Below are 18,212 nucleotides of genomic sequence, written 5' to 3' on the forward strand. Positions count from 1 at the left end.
TGCATCCTATCCTATGAAATTACTTAAATTAGGGCTTGGCACTGCGTACATTCCTTGCTTTGGACAGATCGAGTTAACTTGTTGGGCTGCACCAGGTCGAGTTTTCAGTACGATTAAAAACTGTGCGAGAAACCCTGTTCGGGTGCGTGATATGTACACTTATTAATCCCACAATATGAATTTGCTTTAAATTATCAGTGAGCAATTGACTTTCGCCTTCGAGGACTGTCAGGTTTCACACTTCTGAAACCAAGTAATTTCATGCTAGAGGTGCAAAATGACACGTCTGACCACCTCACATGTCAAATTCCCTTCTGCTCCACGCTGAAGTTTTGTAGGGCAAATTTACAAGACTTCTTCAATGATTTCAGAACGTGGCCACATATGGAAAAGACATGTATTTAACCCCACCTGAAGTATTAATGTGTTAAAAGCCTCTCATTTGTGGTCCTCTCCTGGGGGGGGGGGCGGATGGGGGGCGTATGGGGGGTTGTGCGGAAGCGTTAGCTTGGGTGCTGCCAGTGCCTTAAGTGGCATAACAAAATGAGCCGGGGCTCATCAAGGGGGCGTGACCTAATGGCAGGGGGGAGGGGGGGTCACCTGCTCAATGGGCTACAGGCAACTCCTGCAAGGAAGACTTTTGTAAAGATCAGCACCCTCTCCCCTCTTGGGGAGAGGGTGCTGATCTCTTGAGTTAATTACTATAGGCTTGCCTGGCAGGGAACAGCACCTCGCCTATTCAGGCGCTGCCCCTCGCCAGCTGGGGAGGGTCAGCATCACGATTAAGGCTGAAAGGGTGATGCCACTGGAAGCGGAGGCCTTTTTTCCTAAAGACTGTGCAGGAGCATCAGGATTTAGAAAAGCAGGCGGAGTGGTGGAGAGTGGCAGTCCTGCTACCTGTTTTCCAGATTCCACAGTCTCTCTACACGGTTTACTGCTAGTGGAGGAAGTGCTGATCTGGAACTGCCTTAAAAGTCCATTCAGTCCGCGGAGTGGCGGAGAGTGGCAGTCCTGCAGTCATGACAGGCAGGACTGCAAAGGCCCCTCTGTCCGCCCATGGTTACGCCCCGTCATCTGAAGATGAAGCGGGTTGATGCCTGAGGAGCTCTCGACTTTGAGTGGATTCTCCACAAGACTCGCAGCAAGTACTGTCAAATGCTAGCAAACCAGCTACTATGCACAGCGATTGTTTGTTGACCTCTATGAGCCCTCACATCGCCAAATCTGTTACCACAGCGTCATTATGTGATTTCTCAAATAATGCATCTCTGTCAAAACACACCTGCGACCCTTGTATTGATTCTGAAGCATCCGCAAACCGAAAGCCCACCACTCTCTCCCCTCCCAACGAGTCGGCCTTTCCACAGATCTTGCCCACCCCCGCCCCAGCTCTGTCTACTGAAAAACGTGTCGAACAAAACTTACCGCCATCTCCTGGAGAGGGGCTGGCGTCGGATGCTACGGTTCGGCGGGCTGCGATGCCGACGGCTCACGGTGGGGCTCCTGCTCTTTGTGGCGGCCCGTCGTGGGACGAGGCGGCAGACTGCGATGAGGTGTTTGCCTCAGGAGGTGGGCTAGTGGGGGGCCCGCCTTCCTGCGAGCCCCCGGTGTTAGAGCCCCAGCGGGTGCTGGGAGGCACTGCTTCGGTGGCCTTGTGCGTCCCGGAGCCTTTGGCGTCGATGGCCCTTGGCGTCGATGGCCCCGCCCACAGGCACGATGTTCATCAAAGCACAGATTCACGTCATTCCAGCGAGTCCCACCTCAGGTGAGGTAGTGGACTCGGAATTGGCTTGGAAGACTGAAGGAAACTTCACCCGTTCTATTCAGGAAAAAACGAACTTTACAAATGTGAAAAAAAAGACCAAGACCATCAAGAGACACTCAAGACTTGGTTGGTCAATCACATATGATTGTTAAAAAAAGTGCAAAAGTTTCTCCACAGCGAAGACAAACTGGAACATCTGCCAACAATAAAGAAAATCGCTGGCCTGGTGAAAACAAAATAAAAAAAAAAGTGCTAAAACTTCCCAGCCACCATTTAAACTGTTGTCTGACTTTATCTATAAACATTCAAGGGCTTTTCAGGCCCGATGCGAAGAACTTAATGGATGCCGAAATACTTGAGGCTGCAGAAGAGAACACGCCGCCCCACAAACAGCGCAAGACCATTATAGCTAGCCGCAAGTTACCTCCGCCTAGACACCACGTTCTGGGAGAACGATCACAGCCCGTCAACATAGAACCTCCTGTTTCAGGGCTAGAACCAACCAGATCCTCGTCGTCTCCAGAAAAAGATACTGACCTGATTTGTTCCCCCTTGAACCACTCAACATCCTCACTCAGCAGCCCAGGTCCTAGTGAGCAACGTCACTTTGGAAGCCCAGAACAAGATGATCCTCTTAGCTACATCACAGGCTTGCAAGCAGTCGTTCCTCAAACGAACTCTCTGTACGATGACATAATCCATACGGCTGGAACCGAGTCCACAAAGGCCCAAGCCTTTGGCCTGTCTTGATCCCCACAAGAAAGTACATTAGAGGGAAAAAATCAGGCCTTGGAACACAACTCTGTAGCAGATGTCCAAAATTCAACCAATGAAAAGAACTTTGTTCCAAATACAGCCAAAGAGAGTACCAAAGTTACTTATAGACCAGATCGACTCCAGTCAACACCTCAACCTCTTATGACTATTAACTCACCTAGGAACACCACTCCCAGTCGCAGAACCTCTTTTGAGAAACTGGCTGCATCCAGGTGTCCACATTTTAGTCATCCTAAATCTCCATGAAGATCTTTAGTGGACCTACCGAGTATATCGCACGAACAAGAGAGCACGCTTTCATCCTCGAGCCTATCTTCACCAGCAAAGGCTAGGTCCAAACTCTTGGACCCGAGCCTCAATAGGGAAACGTCTTCTAAGAAACCGGACATGTGCACCTTGATGTCAGCAATAACAACTGGCCTAACTCCTTTTACCAAATTATATGAGACCATGAACGACACATTAAAGGCCCACACATCAATCAAAGCAATGATGCTAAGTAAACTAATTTTTCTGGAAGGATTCACTATGGCCATAGACTCAAAAACCAAATCAGACCATCACTTCGCATTTGCCTCAAACCAGCAAGCTTCATTGTCGATTTCTGACAATCACTAATAAAACGTATAAGTCTGAAGGTTCTCAAACCTTGCCATTTATAGACTTGACAACCGCAATATAACCTGTACTAAGTAAACAGCCTGTCAATAACAAGACCACTGTAAACTCAACTTCGTGTGACAAACTCCCTTTAGAACTGATTTTTCCAACACCAAGTGGCAACAAAATGCAAAAAGAAGAATCTAGTACCTCTTCTGAAAGTACCAATGGCACAGACCACACAAAATACAATTAGTAAAGAAAGTCAACCTCCTCAAAAAAAGGGCCCCGTCTGTGCCAGTGCCTCGCCGATTTCAACTGAAGACGTTCTCAGAGATACAGAGATGATTAATATCTCTCTCTGCCCAATGGAGATTATACATTCACCTTCTTTGGACCATAATGTTGGCCCAGAGTCAAAAAGAAAAATGGCTCCTCACTCTCCACAGCTAAGAATGGAAAGACCGACGTGTCGCTTTTCCTCACTCTTGAGAAAAGCGTGGTCTTAAAATATGTGGGCAAAACCAAAAGCCTTCTGAAAGGAAAAACTCCTCAGCTGATTCTGCCAATGTAAAACAAACTTTCTGCACTAAAGATGAAGAAAAAATACAACGCAAAGGACTACAATCTTCAGAGTCAGAAACCAAAGAGTTCCTGGCAAAGCGAGCGTATCCACGACTTAAGATAACTAGATATAAACAACAAGGAGCAGAAGACAAGCCCTCCCAAGGTACGCACGTTAGGTCAAGAACAGAAGCTCAACGACTAAACCTGTCTAAAGACAACCAAACCAAATGGATATTGAAATTAGAACAGATACCGGGTAGTCGAGATTACATCATACTGAATAGAAGAGCGGTTATCTAACTATTCCATCACATTCCATCGCTGCGTAAGTTAAGGACCTCTGACTTGAAAATAGTGGACCCAGGTCACCATCATCATAAGGCAATCTCATCTATATATTCGTCAACAGTGAATAAACTCCTTAGAGCTGCTACAGATGATCTACTCAGACTGGGTTACGCTCTAACCGAGTCGACCAGAAAGATTAGAGAATGTGCATCAAACGATCAGAAAAGCGACCCGAAGATGCAACAAAGGGATAGCCATCAAAAAGATCTCTTCCTCAAGATACCATAAGACGTCTAACAACTACGTCAAACTTCTGCCTGACAGACCCATAACCAGCTCTAAAGACTGCCGGAAGCCATTTGGAACCAGCGCCGTAGCTGATGTTGGGGCACTTGTGAACCCAAGATAAACTTAAACTCAATTCTACCAAGATCCCAGCTGCAGGTGAAACTCCATCTACAAACAACCAAACCCGAGAATCAACTACGAAATCCTCACTGAGACTAACTAGGCAAGTCCAGAATGATCCTCAACCTGCAATCCCAAGTACTGAAAGTGGACGAGCATTTCAAACTATGTGGTAATAGCTTCCAAAAGCCTTAACCCTCCAACGTCAAAGATAGCCACCCACGATTCCACAACACATTCCTGTGACAGCCACTTAACTTGATCCGAACCAACAAATGATCAGGATGTGCACATGGAATACCAGAGGGTTTCAGCACTTAACCATGCCAGGAAACATCCAACTGGGGGGATTATGATATTATTTGCCTGCAAGAGACTTGGCTCTTACAAATCCCAACCCTGCACGACTATGAGATTAGTGCTGTACCTGCAAAAAAGGTATTGCTGGTCGACCTACCTCTGGCCTCCTAATAGCAATTCGAAATAGAAGTGGCATCATTCTAACACAAAAACTTGAGGAAAACCAACGGAGGCAATCAGTAAAATTAAATTGGCTGACAACAAACGTTAAAGGAAATAACAAAACCATAACCAAGTCTGTTGTAATCGTCAATGTCTACTGGAACCCTGCTACAATAGAAACGAAGAAATTCCTTGCAATGATGGAGCACAAAGTTGATGAAGCGCAGGTCACTTACCAGTCTGACCACATTATTTTATGTGGTGACTTGAATGTTCAGATACAAAAAGGAGTTGTTGGAAGTACGACGACTGCTAAGAAAACGCCTTCTGAAATACGGGCCTCACTATGGATGAAACTGATGAAATCAAGAGGCTTCCTCCATCTTGATTCCGTTTTTTCCAACCAAAGTCGTATCCCATTTTGGGAAAGAGATGATTCCTATTCAACGATTGACCACTTTTTTTGTATCGCAATCTCTTCTCCAATCAATTTTAACTTTCGAAGTGGTGAGGACAGCGGCGAGCGATCATAATCTTCTCCAAATAACCTGGGCTTCTAAAAGCGCTTCATACGAAAATGTCTGCCTGCATCGTACCCAATCATCCAGGAACAAGTCTAAAACTCTCAGAGGGTACTGTAAGAACTTTAACAGCTGATTACATCAATTTAGCTAACAATGAAGATCAAACTCAGGTGGATTGCACTACTTTACTAACCGCTTACAAAGTTCAGTTGCAGAAATCTAACCAACCAGACATACAAACAAAACACGTCTTTGATAAGCTGGTGGTAGAGACAAAGCGTGAGCTAAGGAGGGCTTTGAGATGCGCCAAAAAACAAGACCGAACCTCCGCCTTAAGTGTCTCCACTGAGGCCATAAGAGCCTATAAAGCATGGCTGAGAGCTCATCGATGCGCATTATACCAACAAGACGCCGAAAGCATCTTCAAAGCCATAAATGGTAATCGAGCTAAAGACTTTTGGTCCTTGCTTCGGTAAACATCAACCGGCCCTCTACCTTTGTTACAGAATGGAATATGTGAAAGAACATGTGAGAAGCTAACCAGATGGAAGACGGAGAACCTGGCCCTTCTAGCAGACGCAGAGAGTTACGAGGAAGAACTATTAAACAACCCGACAAAAGCTATAAAAAAGATAAAAGAACTGGACTGGATATCGACACTTGACATTGCCAATAAAAATAAACTCGCCAAGCATCTCCCTCACACTTTCAAAAAAACTGGTCGACTTGCAAAATTACATCAAATTGTTCCTGAACAGGCTGGCCCGAAACACCTTTATGAGAATTAGGCTGAACTTGCTTGAAACAAAAGAAATATTGGCAATCGGAGGTTTAGCAGCTACAAATTTCTGCCGCTTTTGTAATGACCCGATGATTAAAGGCATGGTCTAGTAAAACATTTTATTTAAAAAATAGATAGGCAACATAAAAAAAAATACTAGCATTCTCTTTTTTAAAACTTCCTATGTAAAATTTTGAGCTATTCAAGCTCAAAATTCGCAAAAGCAAGCACATGGGCGCATCCATTTTGTGAAATGGATGCCCTCCTGTGCTGGCTTTTGCTTTTGCGGCACTAATGAAGGAAAAGCCAGCCAGCTGTAGTAAACAAAAGCTACCGCTGGGTGGCTTTCCCTTCATTAGTGCTGTACGCGGAGGACAGGAACCGGAGACCAGAGCAGGAAAGCTGCAGCTGAATCTCGGTAAGTGCTATTTATTTTATTTTTTAAATAAGCACTAGCTGCGTTTTTTTTCCTAAGTTTTCCAGGCTGGAGGAGCCCGGAAAACTTAGAAATAAAACCGCAGCTTTAAAAACATTGTATTTATGTTTGCGGTCGCTTTTGAAGCGATTATTTAGTGATTATTTTCTTTTTTTTTTTTGTATAGCCTCTTGGGAGGTGGCTCTGGTAACGAGCATAAAGGCTCAGACTGCGACGGTGTTAGGGCGCAGGGCGGAGCGCTTGTAACCCTCTAGCAGGGTTCAACTGTCACCCAGCGCTCCGCTCGCACTACAGCGGTCTTTTTCATTTTAAGAGTAAAGGCGCCCTCGCGTGACCATGTGCGAGGGCCCCTAACTCTATTTCTTTTTAACAAAAAATGTCCTGGTCGCAGGCGCGGGTCTTGCGCCGGGGGATCATATTTATTTATTTATTTATTCACATTAAATTTCGAGATCCCTGGCACAGCTTCACGCTCCAGGGATGCTCCGACCCGGCGGTTACATTAAAGTGTAACCATCATCAAGTACCGAAGACGGGACTATACAAGTTCTCGGCCTTGGGTGTAAAACTGGAAAAATGAGCTTGCAGGTGCATTTTACAGTGCAATTCTCGAGAGATATTTTACAAAAGCCATAGGATTTTCATCAGTTCTGAAAGTGAACAGATGGCATAAGTCACTACGTCAGCCTAAGTCTGCCACAGGGCACAGCAACATTTCTCCTCCGCAGGATATCATGAATGTGCCTAATAACGTGCACCAGTAGAAATTACACCAGTGTTGAATAGTGTGCCGGGGGCTATGAGGCCCGCCATTACTTCTGTGCTAGTTGATAGACATTAAAAATGTACGTGCCGGAAAAATAATCAGCATGACTGCGTGCTTCCACCACATGGCAGCATGGGCCCATCGTATAGCCAAGTGCGTATCAAATATTTCATGGTGCTGTCAATATCAGGTTGTTGTTGAAATATTGGAGGCGATGGCAATAGGATACTTAATGTGGCATTCGGCCACGATGCTGGTCAAATAGGACCTGGCAAGCTGAAATATGCCAGTATTTTGGCTTCTACATTGACACCCAAATTTCCACCTAGTTTCACGCTGCCCCAGTTAAAGCACTTAATTTCTGTTGCCAGGGTCCCGCCAAATTCCCTGTCTGCTCAGATCTTTCTATTGAAAGCAGTCACTGCACTTTCTCTTTGTGAAGACCAAAGAGTCGAAACTAAAAGGAGATGTCAAGCACAAATAAACGAAAGCACACCAATCCTTTGTCAGTAATAGGTCAAACGCATGCACACTACTAAACTCCCTTAAACTGTAGCTCGATATTGCAACAGAGGAGTGCATTAAGCAAAATTGTGCCTCACTCGTATTTCGCTTCATCGAGTGGTTCAAACTATAATATCGAGTAGCAGTAAGCAGCTGAAGAGGGCTTTGTAAGTACAATTCCAATCAAAGGTTTTATTTTCAAGCTAGGATAGCGGGCAGATTAAAGTGCAGCAGCAACATATAAGAACAGGTTCAATGCCTATGCACTGGCAGCCACTGATAGCCCAAACTGCTTCAGACACACATAATCCTTTATTTTTTATTTATTTTTTTTAAACGCTTATTTAACATACTGTGGGAAATGACGAGTGCATGAACATAGTAATCACAATTCAAAGAGACATGATGACGGGGTCTTACAAAGTGCCATACATTCTGTGTGGCGTGAAAGGCCCAACATCCCATGGCCCGTCTGTGTGTCCATACCTTCAACCCTTTCGCGGCCCACCAACCAAACATCGTTACAGCAATGAGAAGTGCCGCATAAGCAGGGGTTTAGCCACCATCGCAGGGTAGTTTATGCAAAATTGATGAAAGGCTTCATACAGTGACATATTTGCCATAGCACCCTTCACACAATGCAGTAACTTTGTCTGCGACCAGGATGTACCATATTTTTACCCACCACGGATTTCCAGTTTAGGGTAATAGTCAGCTTCGCTGCCAGGAGAAGGTGCCCAACCAGAGCAGCAATTGGGCCCATCAAGGGGAATAACCCATCACCTGTGTCACCCGGCAATACCACCCGGGCAACCATGGGCAGAGACCACCCTGGCATGTCCTTGATTTTAGATAGCACCTCCTTCCAGAAGAGACGCACCTTACCACACCATATGAAACGGAGAGCCCACAGCAGGACAACCACGCCAGCAATTCACTGAATAATCAGCTGACATGCAGTGCAGTCTCTCCAGTGTGAGGTACCATCTGTAGCAGAATTTATAGGAGCATTCCCGATCTGTAACACACCTGGAGGATTTAAGCATCCGCCCCACATCCTCAGCCAAGCATCATCCTCTATTGTTTCACCCAGGTTGTCCTCCCACTTCCCATATATGGCAGATGCACGACTGTGTCTAGCAGCGTATAGAGTGGAGACCCGACCCCGAGAGAACCCCCTCTGAACCGCCACCTCAAGAGCATTGAGTGGCCTAGTGGCCCCCCATTTCGTGAGTAGGTGACAAACCCAGTGGTGCAGCTGAGCATAGTGAAACCGCTCGGTTTCAGCAAGAGTGAAGGTTTCCTTACACCCATTAAATTGGACAGCCATCTTTGTATAACTGGTGCAGGTTGACCAAACCAAATACTTACGCCCCAAGCCACCTATAATGGCACCCTGGTTGGAAGCCTGGGTTGTTCCAGATGGGTGCAAGCAGTCCTGCCCCCATTCCCCAGGCTCCAGAGTGCCTGTGAAGGAAGGAAGCGAGAGAGGAGTCCAAAACTCTGTTACCCTTTGTCATCCTGCCTGCGAGAATCCAGTTCAAACTGGGAGGCTGGCTGTCCTTAAAGTTTGAATGCTGCACGTTTGTTTAATTGGCTGGGTTCCTGCATAAAAGTCTAATCCTGGAAGCTGAAGAAGTAGTCGACCAGTGGACCAGAATCCAAAGAGCAAGATGAAGAAAACGCGGCTGAGACGATTTCCAGCGACCGGAGAGCCTGCTGTGTAACTGGAGCCTGCTGTAACCCTTCCTACCAAGCAACCTGGGGACTCCGAAAATGACGACCCCAACCCAGAGCCTGTTGCGATCCACTAGACTCAAGAAGACCAGTATTTTCCACATTATGCTGCGATTTTGCAGGGCTGCAATACGCCAATACCCTGGGACCTTAAGCCAGTTTGCAGTGCACGGTCTTCCGAATTCCGAATCGAACTGAAACTTTGGTGGCATCCTGCAGGACCTCCAGAGACGTGAATAAAGTCTGAAAAGTTCCCTTATCAGAGTGCTGGACCTTACAAGTGATCAGTCTTCTGGCTCCTACAAAGGGCGCCAAAACCAGAGCCGCATCCAGTCACAAAAAAACTATTGCCTGGAGCCTTCCCCATTGATCCTTGCTGCAAAATCCCTTCCAAAGTCTTGCCTCCGTTCTTCATCCAGGCCCACTTCTGGAATGCTCCTGGGGTGTCTTCTCAGAAGTCCCTGGACCCTAACGAACGCTAAAGTGAACTACTTAATTGTTTGAACAGTCTTCCACAGGAACTCTGACTTTTCTTGCAACTGAACCCTATCTCACCCTGCCTACAGCAGGCACCTATACAACTAGGGTCCCTCTTCTGTCTCTGAGTGAACTCCTCCAATAGAATAGGGAAGGACTGGATAAGAAAAAGATTCTGGCTTGAAGTATAACAAGTGTTTATACTGTACTTGTAAATTAGTTGATTGGTAACTGTAACTCAGAGTTACAAAAGCTCTTACTTTAACTTGAATGTGTGTTGTGCCATTCTGAAAGGTATATGGAAGGTTATTTTACTCACCTGTGAATTAAATTGATTGTGCCTCTTTCCAAAAGTAATACTGTTGGCTTCACTTAACAATTTCTTCCAGAATATTAGTGCGTACGTTCACCAACTGGGTCTTGCTTCCCCTGACCTGCTTTATAGCGCCTGTCTAAACTAAGCCTGCCTTATGTTTTACCTACCTGGAATAACATTGAGTCATTCTGTGTAACATTGGCGTTGCGTTCCCTGTTTATTTTTTATACAGATGCTAAAGCAGTCTTGGGTTTATACCTACCTTTAAGTTGCTGATTGCTCCTTTTAAAAAATATATGGGTTTTACTTACCTTGGTCTGCCTTGGGCCATCCTAAAATAAGTTAGAAAGTTATTGCTTACCTTAGTCGGTGTCCCACGGACCTGAAAAGCAACAGCAACAGTAATAGTATATTAGCACATTAGGTTTTACCTGCCTAGAATAGCTGTGTGCCATTTTTAAAAAGTGTTCTGTAGGTGTAGCTGACCTTGGTGTGCCTGGTGCAATCCTAAATTAGTGTAAAGAGTTCTTGCTTACCTTAGTCTGTGTTCCACTGAGCTGAAAAGCAACTGTAATTGTATATTCAATTTGTACAGTGATGTTATGCGTGTAACACTGCTACGTCTCTTGTAACTAAGGCAGCGGTAAGTAATCTATGTAACTTGTTACCCATGTAACCTGTAGCACTGCTACGCCTCATGTAACCAAGTCATTTGCAAAAGTAATTTATGCTGGTACCCTTGTAACTAAGTCACCCTCTTGTAACAGCGCCTCGATGCCCTTGGGCGGCTAATGCACAACTGCTAGGGTCTACTACCATTGACTTACTGAAAGTAATCAGAAAGCAACTTATGGTTTTCTCCCCATGAATAGTTGTGTCCTATACTAAATGTGCTTGATAAGGTCTGACTTGCCTAAAAATACTGTTTGCTTTCTAAACAAGGTTTATGCTTTGGTCTGTGTACCTTCAAGCATGTGTTTATGACTGTATGACATAGTACTTGCCCCAAGACTTAACTTGGCCTAACTGTATTTATAATAAACCTTTATTTTCTTTATAATACTTCTGGTTGTAGGGGTTTCTGTTGACCCCTGGTATACTACAAGTTATGTGTACCTTCCCACAGCCCTCTCTCCCTCCTAAAATAAGCGGGTCTGCTCTGTCTATGCTACCATATACTCAGTATAAGGCTGTACCACCTAAGAGTGGAGGCTTGTACTGTCTCAGTTGAATGGTTTTACTAAGCCCTTAGTTGGACTTCAGAAGAACTGTGATAACAGGACTCCCAGTCCACCCCCCCCTCTCACAGGCCTCAGTAATAACTTCCTAGAGATCCTAGACTGCTTGTTGCACCATATGAATTTTCGAATCCTTCCCTGAAGTGTGCAAAGCTCAGTCAGGGACCCTGACAGGCAACGCTGCACAGAGGTAAAGTAATCGAGGAATGAGGTTCATCTTAACAACCGCAATCCTGCCAACCCAGGATATTTCATGCCGACCCCACCTGATTAGGTCCTCAGACAACTCTTGGAACAACGGCAGGAATCTGCAACGAAAAACATCTGAAACTCTACTGGGATACTTACACCTGAGTAGGGGATAGTCCCCCGAGACCATTGTATCGAGGCTAAAGCGCTAATCGAGATCCTGTCTTGGGGACCAAAGCAAACATCCAAACCGTGCGACTTATCGTAGTTCACCTTAAACCCATAAACCCGAAGTCGGCCAATTCCCGTAACACTCTAGCCAATGAAGTGCAGGGGTTATGCAGAGTGAGCAGAACATCTGCATAGAGAGAAACCTTATCATTTAGTCCCCCACCCCCAACCGGAATCCCCTCTATGGCTGCATTATTCCTGATATGGCAGGCAAGCCGCTCCATCCTCAAGGCAAAAATCAGTGGGGACAGCGGTTATTGACAGGCTAGACGGCAGTCCACCATTAACACGAAGGGAAATAAACTGATTCTGATAGATGGCCATAACCCATTTGTTGAACCCCGGACCAAACCCAAACTGCTATAAGACCCCTCAGATACCTCCAATCCACCCTGTCAAAAGCTTTATGGGCATCCAGCGCAATTATCCCCATCTCTGCCCCTGAACACTGCCCCACCTCCAACAGACCCAGGACCCGCCTCACATTATCATGGGTACTGCGTCCCACAATACAGCCATCTACAATTCTGTGGAGAATATCCATCATCCGTCGGGCCAGAATCTTGGAGAAGAGTTTTGAATCCATATTAGTAAGGGTGATGGGGCGATAGGAATCACAAAGCACCAGATCCCTCCCTGGTATTGGAATCAGGACAGTTGTGGAGATACCTATAGAAGGGGCAACCCTACTGGATACCAAAAATGAGTGAAGGAGATCCACTAGAGGGGGTACCAGGAGAGAACTAAACTGTTTGAAGAATAAGGCCCATGGTCCTGATGGGTTCACAGATCCCTTCTATAAAGTCTTAAAAGCCCATTCAACTTCCCCAGGCACAATTGGGCCCTCCAAAGCCTTGCACTCCTCAACAGATAGCCTTGGCAGACCTGCATCCCTCAAGTATTGAGCCTGAACTTCAGATGGGGTGGGTGTCATGATGCCTACCCCCGGGCAGCTGGACCAAGCCCATTCGCCCCGGAAGCAGGCACCTGGACATCTGTTTAAACCTCAGAAGCCCCGGCTAGGGGCTATCTGGGTTCAGTCCTGGCGCCTTAGGCGCCAGGCTCATAGTCATCACTTACCTCAGGCAGACCATGCTGCACATGCATCCAGGCCAGCGTGAGACCTGGAGGGACTATTTTTCCACAAGGACTACTTTCAAAGCTATTTAAACCATGCCCGATCTTCAACACACGCTTCGCGTTATTCTGCATTTAGCAGCGTAACGCTCACCCTGTCAGCAAACCTGCATCCAGCCTTCTGCCACGCCTGCCTCGAACACAGAGCCCCTAGGAGAGAAAGGAAAATGGAAGAAGAGGTTAGATTACAGACTTTAATCTGATTCCTCACCTGATTTCGGGTCCTGCATCACTCCGAGCCTGAAGGGAAATTCTTCCGGCACGCGTCGCATCCCAGCTACAGCGCCGCTCCATTTTCACCACCCCACAGCATCTCCGACTCGGCGCTGCCTCCGTCACTTTTTCGGTGATTTTCAACACCTGGGGAAAAGACAAGAAAAAGCAAGGTGGGCCTAAAGAGACTAAAAAGACAATCACTTATATTACAAGACTTGCCTGATTATCACCGGAGGCTTTATCCTTCAATACGCCGCATCTAGGAAAAAAGGAAAAGACAGTGAGGAATTCTCACTCACCTTTACAGGACAGTTTGGGTAATACAGACTCTTACCTGAAAGGAAAAGACAGTGAGGAATTCTCACTCACCTTTACAGGACAGTTTGGGTAATACAGACTCTTACCTGAACGCCGCCAGCAACCTCCAGACAGAATTTGCCGCCGCAAATCAAAAGGGGAGTGCAAGAGTGAACTTTGGACATTTTGAACTCTTTAAATACTTGGCAAACTCAGGACTCAATAATCGTCCAGAACCCCAACACCTAAAACCAGTGAAGTAACTGGTATCTACGCGCCCCTGCATGCCACGCAGGATGGAGAGCTCACCAATCAAAAATATAAGGTGAGAACACTGACTAGGAATATCGGAGGTGGCAAGTGGGGAGAACGGGAGCAGGGAGGGGGGTCTGCATTCACACCCACAGGGCTAAATACCTTTCTCCATCTACAGGAGAATATTTCTACGAGTCAAGCTTACAAGACTGAGGGGGTCCGTCCAGATGGTCATCTTTGCCCTACGCTTCACGCTGGTGGAGGCCGCAGCTGTCCGGGTTCGATCTACGCCCCTGTGGGAACCAGGTGAGCGTAACAGTGGGTTCCCCTGGAATACCGCTCCAAAATGGGCCTCATATATCCCCAGTTTATCAGACTCACCCCGCTGCAACACAGCCTGACTATTCCGTAGGCCCAATACTGTATTTCGGTTTTGGAGCTTCCGTAACCTAGCTACCAGTAGATGGTTGGCTTGGTTGCCATTCAGATAAAAGTATTGCGTGGTCCTCCACATTGTTTGGCCGTCCTTTCAACAAGCTGCTCTTCAACATTCTTGCGTGCTGTTCTCAGCTCGTGTAGTGCCTTGGGTGACTGCACCCTCTTGTGCTCCTGCTCCACCCGCCTTACCTCCCCTTCCAGATTTAGCCTAACTGGCTGTCGCTCCCTAGTATATGCTGCAGACTTACTGATCAACTCTCCACAAACAACTGCCTTTATGGCATCCCGAGCAATCCCCAGTGGAGGGCCGCAGTTGCTATTTTCCTGGAAGTAGTTGCATATTACATCCTCTACCTCTCAAGATGCCACTGTGTCCCTGAGTACCGGGTCGTACAGCTTCCAGGGGCATCAGGGTCTCTCAGCCCTACCCACAATTGACAAGGTCTACTGGGGAATGGTCTGACAATGTACATGTGCCTATTTCCACCCCACGGACACATGGGTACAATGTGCTGGGTGCGAGTATGAGATTCAGTCTAGAGAAGCCTCTGAACATGTGAATGGAAGGAAAAATCCTTCTCACCATGGAACAGACGCCAGGTGTCGACCAACCCCAATTCCCAAAGGAGTGGACCAAAGGTGATGGCATGTTTGAAATCTAGCTTGGTAGGAGGCAGCGTCTGTTACAAGAACGCGTAGAAACCTATGGAGACAATGGAAGCTACATCAACCACGATACACTCAGTGGAATCCAAGATGGCGGCTCCTTGATAATGTTTCTATCAACTAACAATGCAGGTCTAGTCTTTTCTTCCACCTTAGACCTTCCTCTCTTTCCACCATTTGTTCGTACTTGTACACCGAGAACTTACAGGTAAACTGCATTGCTACTCTGCTCTTCAGCTTTACCCTTGTAGCTGCTCGCTCGTAAAACTTGTCTTTGCCAGTTTTTTCTCCTCCGGAGCACTCCCTCGCTCCCTCCTTCCTTTTCCGCATCCACGGCTTATTTATTTTCTGCCACTTGCGGTTTCTTCTTCTGCTTCCCGTCTTTGCCGCCCTCGGCCTTTTCTTTTCTTCCGGCTTCGGTCTCCCTAGGCCGGCAGCTTCTGTTACTAGCAGCCGCTCGCGGCTCTGCTACGCCTTCCTTTCACTCGTTCTTGCCTTTACTAACCCCTCCTCTTTTCCTGGTTCCAGCGGTCCTCTGCTCTTTCTCTCCTTTATTCTCCTTCGCCTCCTTTCTCCTTATTCCTTGGTACTCACTGTTTGCTTTCGACTGTTATTTCAGTACCTCTTCCCCCTGTTGGCTTCAGTCGGGAAAATCTCCTTCATTCTACCTGCCGCGACGAACTGGGAGTTCCATCCTACACAAGACCTGCAGGATCTGGGTTTTCTTCCCCAAGAGGGTTTCCCAGGGGGCGGCCCCCTGGGAGCACAGAGCACAGATTATCTGGCCTCTGGACCTCTGGGTGGACGCCTCTTACCTCTTCACATCTGTCGTAACCCGAAGAGCCGTGAGTACCCCATCGGATCACAGAGGTTATAAGAGCGTCTTGTCCACCACGGGGTTGAGCACCAGGTTCAAGTCACCTTCCATTGCTCCTTTGGTCATCCACATCCTTGCTTGGTTGTAAGTTTGAGTCCCTCCCCTGTGAGTCCCCAACCGCTCATGGGCCGATTAAAATTCAGTGCTGAGTTTACTTGTCTCTGAAAGAGGGGGCCTGATCCAGTAGCTGGTTTCGTCCACAGACACTTACTGGATCTCGGAGGAGTGGGATTCTGAGGTCCATTCTCAGTAACTTTGATTGTCTGGAGTGGGCTTTGTGCCCCCTATTCAGCCAGCTGTTCTTAGTGTGCTGGTTCTCGAATGCTGGGCTGGGACTCTTCTTGTCGGTCCCCTCTGGTGTCCATTGTGTCTTCCCCCTTCTGCTGCACATGGAGGGTAAAAGTAGAGTTTGCCTTACTTTATCCTGTAGCCATGTTGTAACTATGGGATTTGGCTCTGTATTTTGTTTATGGAAGAACCTATGGAAACTCTTTCAGCAACTTGTGAGAAACCTGAAGGTGTCTCCGTAGCTAGTCTCCGGGGATCTGTCATCCAGGTGGCCAGGACACGGCCATAGCTATTGGATCCAGTTCCTAGGGGTGGACCAGGGAGTGAGGATCACCTGGATGGGTGGTCCTTGGGGAGTGGAAGTTGGACATCGCCGCGCGAGACGTGGTCCCCCTTCTTTCAACACATTTTCCCCTTCCTACCATGTAGGCTATTGCGAAACACTGCCTCCCCCCTTTTCCGACATGGACATGTTCACATACCACAGACAACGGACTAACACCCGAGCCATTTACCTAGCATGTCCCAACACAAGGGTCAAGAATGGTTAGGCAATTGACCAGAATCACACACACCTGACGTCCCTTTCCCTTCCCCACAGGGATAAAAGGTGGAGCACGAAAGCACACTATGAGCAATACAGACCACACAGATAGCTATCCAGGCACGGCAGTTCAAGAGGAGGAGAAAGGTGGCGAATATCGAGAGGCTAACCAGGAGAGACGCGACCTTGCCCTTTCTGACCCAGCCCTGCGAAACCTCTGCAGAAGGAATCGGAAGACCGCGGACAATAGCTCTAGTGTGTTGCAGCAGATGTCAACGGTACACAGAGCGTGCCTACGCTGATAAGCCGGACTGAGGGAGGTGCCTGCTATTGTGAAACCGGCCTTGTCTCCAAATATTCTGGAAAGCCAAGTGGTTCATCACAGCTGGTGAGTTGAGGGGAGAAACGATACACCAAACCGAACTGTGTTAAGTGAAAGCTGCAAAGTAGCAACTTGAGGGACATTCAACGAACTGTTAGAATAAAGGGGAGAACAGCTGTAGATGGATCCGGCACCATGTGGGTGCTTACTCAAGACACTCTGGTAAATCCTGTGTTTGTTGAAACTGCTAATACCAAAAGGCTTCGGGAAGGCTGCAATGGGACGGTCAAATTGGTCATACAGGGGTCCAGCAAAATCCTCTTGACAGTAAAACTCTTTGACCGACAGGAGAAAGGTACGATTGATAAAGCTGGCAACAGTGAACCCGGCAGAGGGCAGAGGGATGCTGACAGAGGGGCGAAGCCTGAAGTCCCTATGAACAGTGTGTTGACAGAAGTGAACTGTTTAGCAAAAGTTGGCAAGAGTGAACCTGGCAGAGGAACGTCGACAGAAAAGGGCAAAGCCTGAATAATTGTTTAAAAAGACATTAAGATTCGTGAACCAAGGAAAAGCCATAGTGAACTTTAAAGCGGGAGGCTGAAAATTGAGAAGGGTCTTCGCCGGAAGAGGGGGGCCCAGGTGTGAGCCATTATCACCCGAACTACTGTGTAAAAGTAACTTTTTGGTTTATTTTCCGACCCTTGAAGGCAAGAGACTTTTGCAGGAAAGGAGACTTGGCCATCGAGGTTCTTGAAGGTTGAGAGCGTCACTGTCATCTCGTGCTGGAGAAGCCTGAGAAGTGTGCTGTGCTCAGAGGTTCCACCTTATTCCGTGCTCAAAACTTGGGAAAGGGAGACCCCGACTACTGCATCCTGACATTTTTGTGAACACTTCTTTCTTTCTTATGAATCCTTTTGATTAGCGGAAGAATTGGCAACATGTTTTTCTTAGTATTGGCCCTTTTTATTTTGACACACCGCCACTAGGACTGCCTTATTTTAATTTGATGGTAGAAGCTTGCTCCCATTTTAGATTTGGGTTTAGGTTAGGCGTTTATCTCACCCACTTTTGCAGCTTAATAAACACCCTTTAACTGTGATCACTTG

The 18,212-nt window shown here is 46.9% G+C and overlaps 1 protein-coding gene across 3 annotated transcripts in view; it reads left to right on the plus strand.

Moving 5' to 3' along the window:
* The window catches only part of LOC138527994 (phosphatidylinositol 3,4,5-trisphosphate 3-phosphatase TPTE2-like), a 421,324-nt gene that overhangs the window by 325,994 nt on the left and 77,118 nt on the right, over window positions 1-18,212 (plus strand). The window lies entirely within an intron of this gene.

The sequence above is a fragment of the Ambystoma mexicanum genome, chromosome 7q (genome assembly GCF_040938575.1).
Source record: "Ambystoma mexicanum isolate Mex_15411 chromosome 7q, UKY_AmexF1_1, whole genome shotgun sequence".
Lineage (NCBI taxonomy): Eukaryota > Metazoa > Chordata > Amphibia > Caudata > Ambystomatidae > Ambystoma > Ambystoma mexicanum.